Raw genomic sequence first — 9,600 nt, 5'->3', positions numbered from 1 at the left:
TCCTCGAAACTCATTACCAATCATGTTGCCCTGAAACTCCTATATAACCTTTAGCTAACATCCTCGTGATACCATCACATATTTCGATGATTTCTTATCTTTATATCACATAGCTCCGGTGAACATTTTCCTCAGCTTACTTTTATCCTTCTTTTCTCTTTACACTCAATAATACCAATTAATAGTTCAACTCCTTATTCCTTCTAACTAACTCTTTAGAAATCTGGTCACCCCTTCGTTGCTCCAAAACTTAATTCCATTATTTTCTACCGACATCATCTCACTCTTTCCTACCATGGATCTTCTCTTATTATGCTATCACTCATACTTGCCACTAATCTATCCATAGAACCAACGTTTAATGTTCAAACAATTGCATCCCCCTTTTTACATCCCTAGAAATCAGAATTCATTTAATACTGTTAATTACCCAAGGAAATCACACAGTAGTTTCATCTTTTAATAAACCAAACCTCCCAAACTCACTTACTGTCTACAAATACACCTCGCGACATGTCTCCACAAAGTTCACTATATATTACTCTTCTCAACCCCTTTAAACGAACTTTCACTACATAAATCCATAATCCACACGACTCCTAACCATTTCCCTCCATAACTCTTTACACATCTCAAGCTGCCACTATCCACATTCTTACTTTCAATCTTTTCATTCTCGCGTTCATTATACTCACATCATCCCTTGCCTATATTCACCTATTTTTACCTTACTCAACACACGATCATATCACTCATCCCGTCTCGCAAAACGTGCGCCATGCCTCAATAAACTATACCAATCTTCCCTTTCTTTTTCCACCATCTATCATAATCACATATAACTCATGTCCTCCCCACCGAACTCATACTCGTCATAGTGCCAGTCTTTACATCATAAGATTGGGTAACTTACGCTTCAGGACCAACACATACGTAAAACAATGCATAAAGAAGTAATACAACACCTTTGAATTAAACATAATATGCAATGAATGTCAAAAGATAAACATATGATCCGAAGTACGCACATGACCTGCACCGACCCCACTCGATCGAGTACCAGAACCTACTCGATCGAGTTGAGGCTACTCGATCGAGTGCCAAACATGCTCGATCGAGTGCCCCGACTCCAGAACCCAAACAGACCTTCTGATCTCTGACTTACTCGACCGAGTAGCCCGGCTACTCGATCGAGTGACCCCATACTCGATCGAGTGCCCGAGGTACTCGATCGAGTGCCCAAAAACACGATTCTGGTCAAAATAACGACAAGTACCCACTCGATCGAATCAAACCCACTCGATCGAGTCAAACCCCCTCGATCGAGTCATGCAGACTCGTGAATACTACCCGAATGTTATCTCACATACCCTACGTACTATGCATTCATTATTATTTCAACATTATGATTACAACTACGCATTCGAATCTGCGCGACTCCTCATACAATCAACAAAATAGTCTACTTCGTGTTATCAAGTGCCACGTTATAAACAACCATCATGCTTTTCATCCAATTCGTTATATAAAACACATATCATTGAACCTCTTATTCTTCATGTTACTACTTACCAAAGGCCAAACATTACCATCTATCATGCTCATATAACATTCAACTTTTAGTCATGTATTACCCGCATGTTTTAAATTTTCATAACTTTTCATAACACAAACCACACCCATACACTACAATTCCTATTTACAGGTTGCTAATACAACAACATTACGAATCCACTTCATATCATAAACACTTCCATAATCAAGAAATTCATATCCTTACGAAATTACCACCTCATCTTTTCCAATCAATTCATCTAGTTCAATTACTTACTTCATCTAACAAGCGCATATGATACAATGGTAGACAATTATACGAACTTAATATATAGCTTTACGCAAACAAAACTACGAAAACAAATCTTATCACACCCCCTAACCACATGTTTTCGTCTTGCAACATCATTATTCATCACACATCGTCATATACGAACTACTTTCCTTTCCTGCCACATCATTCATCATTCTCATATACCTTTCCAACGATTCCAACCAACATGTAAACCAACTATCATGCAACATGCTTTCGACAAACCATATACAACACAATTAACATACACGTCGCACATATACACACGGACTCCACGTTCCCATACCATGTGACTGGCTTAAGTGTCATGGGGCCAAGATTTTGAAGTGAGGGCGCCTACTCACCCAAAACCTAGCATCGGTCGGGGCTCCCATTACACATACACCAGGTTCATTTTATTAGACTCCTATGTTCATTATGTTCATTTGTTCTGAGTTCCAAAATCGTCGCTCGATACCATTTGTAACACCCCATACTCCAAGTGCCTTACCGGGACCACTCAGGTATAAGGATGCCACCATCTCGGTTGCCGAAGTCGAATATCATAAGACAATAAAGAAACGTACTTTTAAAGTAATTATAGATTAAGTGATTACATGTTATAACCAAAACTAATAAAAGGAATTACAAGGTTCTCATACGGTCTCAAACTAAAACTATCAAAGCTACTAGACTTCGTCGACAATGGAAGACTTCTAAGTGCCACGTGATGACTCATCCCAGCTATCCCATACGCGTCATATCACACCTGCTCAATAACTGCTCACCACCCCCGAATGGATCACCACTGTGACACCCTTAAATCTAGCCATAAATAAATACGTAAATTCTACAGAAAAACTGGTAGGATATGTTTGTAAATGGTTCAACTAGTCCAAAAACCTGCAATTTCAAAAAAATTTCTAACTTAAACCATTCACAACCATTCCAACTCAAGAAGAGTGTCATAACCCTGCAACAGCTGATAAACTAACTTACATATATAACTAAAGACGCGGAAATATAAGGATACAAACCAAAAATAGAAAGGGAGACATATGTCCCTTCAAATTATATACAAACCAAAAGTGTAAAAAGGTTTACTAATAAAATAGCCAAAACTAGGTCCAAGGTTCCTTGCTCACTAGCCGTCTGTGACCCCAACTAAGCATCAACAACCTGTCAATCGCATTTTATACAAACACGAAAGCCACAATTCGGTGGGAGTAACCCGAGTCCTCCCGACCACGAATCGTCAAAATTAATGTAACATGTAGTAACACATGTAAGCAATATGATAAACAATGTAATTATCATGTAATTCTGACCTATGACCCCTAAAGCGACCACTAATCTATCATGTGAATCATATCACTCAAATAGGAATCCAAACTTTATCAATCAGAACCGGCTTACATCTCACCTATTACAGTTCATAAAATCACCATACAAGAAAGGGCAATATAACAAAGACAGGCATAAGTTCTTAGCACCGTCAATAGTCACTTTGTAACTCAAGTCTATACCACGAGGTAGGGAAGGTAATCGAACCGGTATCTTGGCTCAGCGGTTACTATTAAGAAAACATGGCCAAGAGACAACACAACCCTAGCCTAAAATCTCATGGAGACCTAGACATGCGGATACACACCACCGCACCCAAGACTCACAACTTTTTTAAAACAAAGTGAAGTGAGTACCCTAAGGACACCACCGAAGGGTCGGCTAGTACTTAAGCTGACCCCATACTATCAAAATTAGTACATGAGGTCATGCCCCAACTTGGATAAACATCCACTAGTCAGGAACACAAAGGCTATCAAGCGGTGAACATATACTCGTCAGAGACTATAAAGACCTATCTATGATGAAGGCCGAAATACTCACCTAGGACCTAGTCACGGCTAGTCCGGCTTGAATATTTTAGCCCACACCACCCAAAACTCACCACATAAGTCAAGTAAGACACCCACTTAACCTTAAGAGGGCAAAAAGTCCTACTTACCAACATAAATTCTAACATTCTATCATGTGAAAGCTATATAAATGTCTATTCTGCATACAATCCCAACGGTTCCTCAATAAGAATTCAATACTAATTTCCAATCCTAGCAAATATAACAATATAAAAGGCTTTAGGGCAAACTAGGGCCATTACTACAAAATGAGAAGCTATTTAAATTCAACTGACTAAATAAGAAACTATTTAAATTCAACTAATTACACATGTGAAATAGAGATATAATAAATGGCCTAAAACAAGAAAAGGCCGATTATCTAAATCATTCAACCGAATTTTTACCCGCAACCCCAGCCCTGCGACAGGTACGGGTCAAATTGCGGCTGACCAATCACTCAATTAACTGACATCGCATCAGTCAAAGGGACTAAGGCTCAGTTTTCGGCACAATCAACAAAACATTACAATTATCACTATAAAATTCATTTTGAGCCTATTAATTACCATTTCATTTTTATACATTATAAGACCGTCTGAAAATTAATTAATCGTCCCCAATTCAACTTTGATAATTTAAACTACCAAAAGGCACAAATTAAGCTTGCATGCAACTAAATTTAACATGTGAAAATTACTACCCAAACTAAAATTCACCAAACATATAAAAATCAAAAACATGTGACGATAATTCGTCGAGTAGCTCGAAATATGTTACCTTAAGCTAGAAAATGAGCAATTAGTCCTCAAAATCGAAACCCTAACCACAACTAACCGCTATCCTCTACAATATACGAGTCCCCGAACTCGTCTTCCAATCCTTCACCTAATTAAACAATAAAAACACAAAAATTAAGCACAAAACCGAAATCACCGAAATTTGGTCTTAAAAGAACTTAATGAAAATTGAAATTAGAACATACTAAGTCGTAGATCGTGGCGAGGGGATTCCGGAAAGGTAAATTATGCGAAAAACGGACAAGAAACGAAGATTTTATGACGATTTTGAGCTTGAATGTGTATGAAAATGAGATTTTGGTGTTTTTAGAGGATGAACACCAAAAATTTCAGAAAAATAAAAGGAAAGGGGAGGGGGAGCTGCGCGTGAGAGAAGAAAGGAGGGAAAAGTACGTGCGGAATTTTTAGTCGGGATTTTTAACGAGTCGGTTTTGACTCGTTTCAATAATAATTAAATCCGTAAGTCAAATGCAAATTCCGTCAAGTCCAAAGTCTTTAAACACGAGATTACAATAAAATTGAGTATTCATACGACCCATTTCCAATTTCGTTTACCGAACGTTCAAACGAATTGTCATTCCCCCCCGATACGCCCTTAATTCAAAATAAAAGATTTTACACGGTTTAAACTATTTTTAAACCTTTCAAAACTATCAAAATAAATACTTTTCTTCAAAATATAATAAAATTATATTTCTTTAAATTATTTTTACTTTAAATACTTAATTATCACTTTTATTTTGATTAATAAATTATTTCTGAAATATATTAACGGTCCGAAATTTACGGGGCGTTACAACCACAGTTTTTAAAACATTTAAACGGGGTCAGTACTAATCACACAATTCAATACATATATCAACAATAAGATAAACAGACAGCTGAACTGTCACACACACGCACACACCACCAACCAACTCCCATCATCTCAACACGATCGTCCCTTTGGACCGGCCACGCGATGGGGGACCGCAGCCGTTCCCACCTAAGCCCCGCTCATCATACCGAGCGATAACCCTGTCCATTAATGTGCACATCCCCTTCCGTGGCGGGTTCCACGAAGGGCGAAACTAGGGCGTGAAGTCACTCCAAGTGACCCCCTCACTCGAGAACGCATCTCGAGAACCATCAACGACAATCACAACCACAAACACAGTACAATCATTATATCAAACAACCAAGTACAACACATCACCAATATCCCATTATGGGACTAATACTGAGTAGGAAATCCTACCCGGAAAAGCACTGTGATCAGACGGTATCACAATTTGTACCAAAAAGTCTCTTCTACGAACCCTCCTCCTATCATATAACACATAGAGGCTACACATCACAAACTACACACAAAACCCCCAATCTCTAAATTAGGGTTTAACCAAACTTAACAAAACATTATAAAATTATATTAAAAGCTTACCCTCGACGCAGGGAACTCAACGATACAAACACGACACGAACTGACCGTCTGAACTCCGGGAATTGCTAAGGATGCGATTAGGAAGATGAACTGGTTGCTTTCTCTCTTAAACAGGGTTTTAGGTTTTGTAAAAGTGATTTAAAACAAAGACGACTATGTTTAAATACCTTAATCGCATAATTAACAAAACCCGAGAAAACTCCCCGTAAAACCGGACACTCGATCGAGTACCCAAGGTACTCGATCGAGTACCCCCCTACTCGATCGAGTGCCCCAGCTACTCGATCGAGTACCCAACAGGTCAGAAACTATTTTATCTCGCAACCTACCCTTACTCGACAGAGTAAGGGCTACTCGATAGAGTACCCCAAGACTTATAAATACGGAGTATTACACCTGATGCCACTTTTGCACTGAAACTCAATGCTTTAAGATTTTTTATGTAAATTGTACATTAAATACTCAAACTGACTGTTAATTGTGACTGAAAATGTAACTTAAACTGAGAACCGGTATATGACTTGAACAAAGCACACGGCCAATGTCCAAGGCTCAGAGTTTATCTCAGCACACGACAAATGACACTTCTCTAAACCTCCAGCACTTAGCAAAGAGGGGTTTCTCAAGCACACAACCGAGAGAATAATGGAGAAATAAAGTTTCACTCTTTTAATTAAACTCAACTCTTATTTGTTACAATGATAGATGATTGGCTTATATAGGGACCAAGAATTTGATCTCATCAACCGTTTAGTGTTGCATCTAAGGCCATGAAATGGCTTAGAAAAGTACAAGTACAACGGCCTAAAGTTCATACACAAACAGAAAATAAGAGGCTAAAACAATAAAGCATAAAGTAGGACTCAATAAGACAATCTTCCTTATTTGTTTGCTCTTACTTCATTGAATAAAGGGTAGACTTTCTTGCTGAAATTTCTGAGCCAAACTGAAGTAGAAAGTGTCCCAAAATACTTCACACGAGTTCCCTTGAGCTTGTCTAGCCAAAAGAGGAAGACTGAAAGTAACATTGCATCTACTCTCCAAGGAGGCTTAATCCGGACACCCAAAAGTAGTCCTTAAGCTAAATTTTGATATGTTCGTTTTTGGAGGACAAAGTCCTAGACTAAAATCCTATAAAGACTTCATAGGACCCTGAAGAGTTAGGAACGATAAACACCTAAGAGGGGGAGGGGGTGAATTAGGTGTACCTTTTTAAAATTTGTTCTTAACTTAGTTAATTGATAACTTAAGTAAAGAACCTTAAAGCACAAACCTTGAACAACTTAATAGAATATAAGTTCACAAGATGGTACAACTGTTTTATATCACAGTATAACTGACTGTGACACATAACTTAATTAGATACAAGCGAGAAATAGCATACTGAAAGAACGTAAAAGTAAATGAACAAACAAACGACATTTAAAAAATTGGTTCAACCTTTACTCCGAGGCCTACGTCCAACCGTTATTTTATTGCTTGTTTAGAAATTTACTCAAACAACTAGACCCTTACAATGAAAATAACTCGTCAATCTACTCCAATTGCACTCAAACTTAAAGCTACTCCGCTTCAAGAGTTTATGTGTTTTATCTCATAGGTTTACAGAATCTTTGAATCTCAAGGGTTCACTTAATGAACATGGAGATCACGATTAAGACTTAAACACGAGAATAATGGAACAAACTCATTATGTCACAAAGTCAAGAAATCGATACTTGGAGGTTTCTGACTTTTTCGAAAACAAGTGAAGACTTTTAAAATCTTAAAAACGTTTTGCAAATGCTTGAATAACAAAGCTTTAAATTGCACAAATGATTTGTAAGGTTTTACAATAAATGCTTTGAAAATTCTTGAGAAATAAATAAAGCTACGACATACTATTTATAATGGATTTGATCACTAAGAAGTACAACTTAGGTTAATTAAATCCAATATCAAATTAGTAGCCTTTAAATGATGGTAAGTGTTAGGCTTTAGGTTTGGGGCTCAAGTCTTTGATAGAAATCAGAAAACTTATCCCAAAACACTCAACATGTGACACTTTACTAAAATGGCAAAAAACTTTTCTAGTTTTAAAACTTTAACAAGTTCAACTTACCATTTTAGTAAAAGGTAAATGCACAAATCTAGAGGTTTTAACAATGTAGATTAGTGACTTAAAATTTTAGATTTTTTTTCAAACTTTTAAGATTCAAATGTTAAAGTTTTGAGAATATGAAATTTGTAAAGATTTTAACACTTAAACTTTTCGCATAAAAAAGTTCCCTCCATACGGTAGTATCAGAAACCACAGTGCAGTGCACTGTTGCATGGTTTTGCAGCCACTTGACATAAATGAGAGTGTTACACTTACTCTTATGATTTTCGACTAAGGCTTAGGATAATATCATTGTCTTGACTTCTTGTTGGCTTCATCTTGATCATGTTAAGCTATCATTGAGAGTCCATTTGATTAATTCAATCACTAAACATTTGCAACTAAAAACAAACAACCAAATAACAAAGGAACTTGGCATCATCAACCAAATGTGTTCTAACAGACCCATATTAGCCTTTGATCATGATTTAAGTTGTTAGGACGACCTTAGACCTTGTATTAGAACAAGGGCCAAAACCGGGTTAGTTTGAGCTACCTGACTGAACTCCTTTTACCGGTGCTGATGAACCCTCTACATTCCCGTATAAAAAACGCCATTGTTCCTTAATGTGATAAATTAAGGTCAAACTTAAAAGTTTGGCGGTGAAATAAAAACAACTAATTACATATATATTATTTGAAAAATGAAGCAAACACACACGCACACACATATATATTTAGTAATTTGAAATTGTTTTATTAAAATTGAAACGTTTTTTGAAAATTTATGCATTAATTATTATAAATAAGGGATAGAAAAACAATGTAAGATAGGACTAGAATTTGTTAATAGATAATATTTCAAGTAAACAAAAATATGTTATAATTTTCTAATAAAATTAATCTAAAACTAATTGGATTTAGGAGTTAGTAACCTACTACGCTTACCCAAATCAAATACTTATTTAGATATTGTACAAGATAGAAATATATATGTATTTATATATCAAATATGAAATTTTAATGTCCTAGATCGTTTTATACAAACTGCCAGATGTCTTTTTATTATTTATGTCAAATTAAATACATATTAAAAACAAGATTCTTTTCATTGCAGTCGTTTGTTTACCTTTGTTTTGGCACAAAAATTAAGAAAAGGGGAGGGGACCACATGTGATGGTTGTTAAAGGATGACAAGTGGATAATAATGGATGTAGAAGAGCAAGTTACCCATTAATATCATTCTATGAATGAGACACCCAAAAGTAAAATAGGTAAACAAATGACGGGAACAGAGGTAGTTATAAAATACAAAGGGCAAATATATCAGACTCGGGTAAACTCATCGATGATTTTTAGGATTTTATTCGATAAATAGGAGATTTTTGTCGTAATTATTAGAAAACGATTTTACTCATTGGAAAAAAAATTATTTATCCCCTTTATAGTAACACAAGCACAAAAAAAGAACATATATCATTCCATTCATCAACTCCTTGCAAAAATGGGTAATAAACTTCCTAGAAAATAAAGGTCGTGAACAATATGCTTCCAATTAT

The 9,600-nt window shown here is 36.3% G+C and overlaps 1 long non-coding RNA gene across 1 annotated transcript; it reads right to left on the bottom strand.

Annotated features, from left to right (window-relative positions):
- Positions 1–2,827: 2,827 nt before the first annotated feature.
- Positions 2,828–4,835, bottom strand: LOC141591328 (uncharacterized). Its single transcript, XR_012520808.1, has 3 exons — positions 4,727–4,835; positions 4,522–4,629; positions 2,828–3,025 (listed from the first exon to the last, which is right to left on the bottom strand). It is a non-coding gene; the product is annotated as an uncharacterized LOC141591328 (long non-coding RNA).
- Between the last annotated feature and the right edge of the window lie 4,765 nt (positions 4,836–9,600).

The sequence above is a fragment of the Silene latifolia genome, chromosome 7 (assembly GCF_048544455.1).
Source record: "Silene latifolia isolate original U9 population chromosome 7, ASM4854445v1, whole genome shotgun sequence".
NCBI classification, from domain to species: domain Eukaryota; kingdom Viridiplantae; phylum Streptophyta; class Magnoliopsida; order Caryophyllales; family Caryophyllaceae; genus Silene; species Silene latifolia.
The sequence above is the reverse complement of the archived record's forward strand: the minus strand, read 5'-3'. Positions and strand labels throughout refer to the sequence as shown.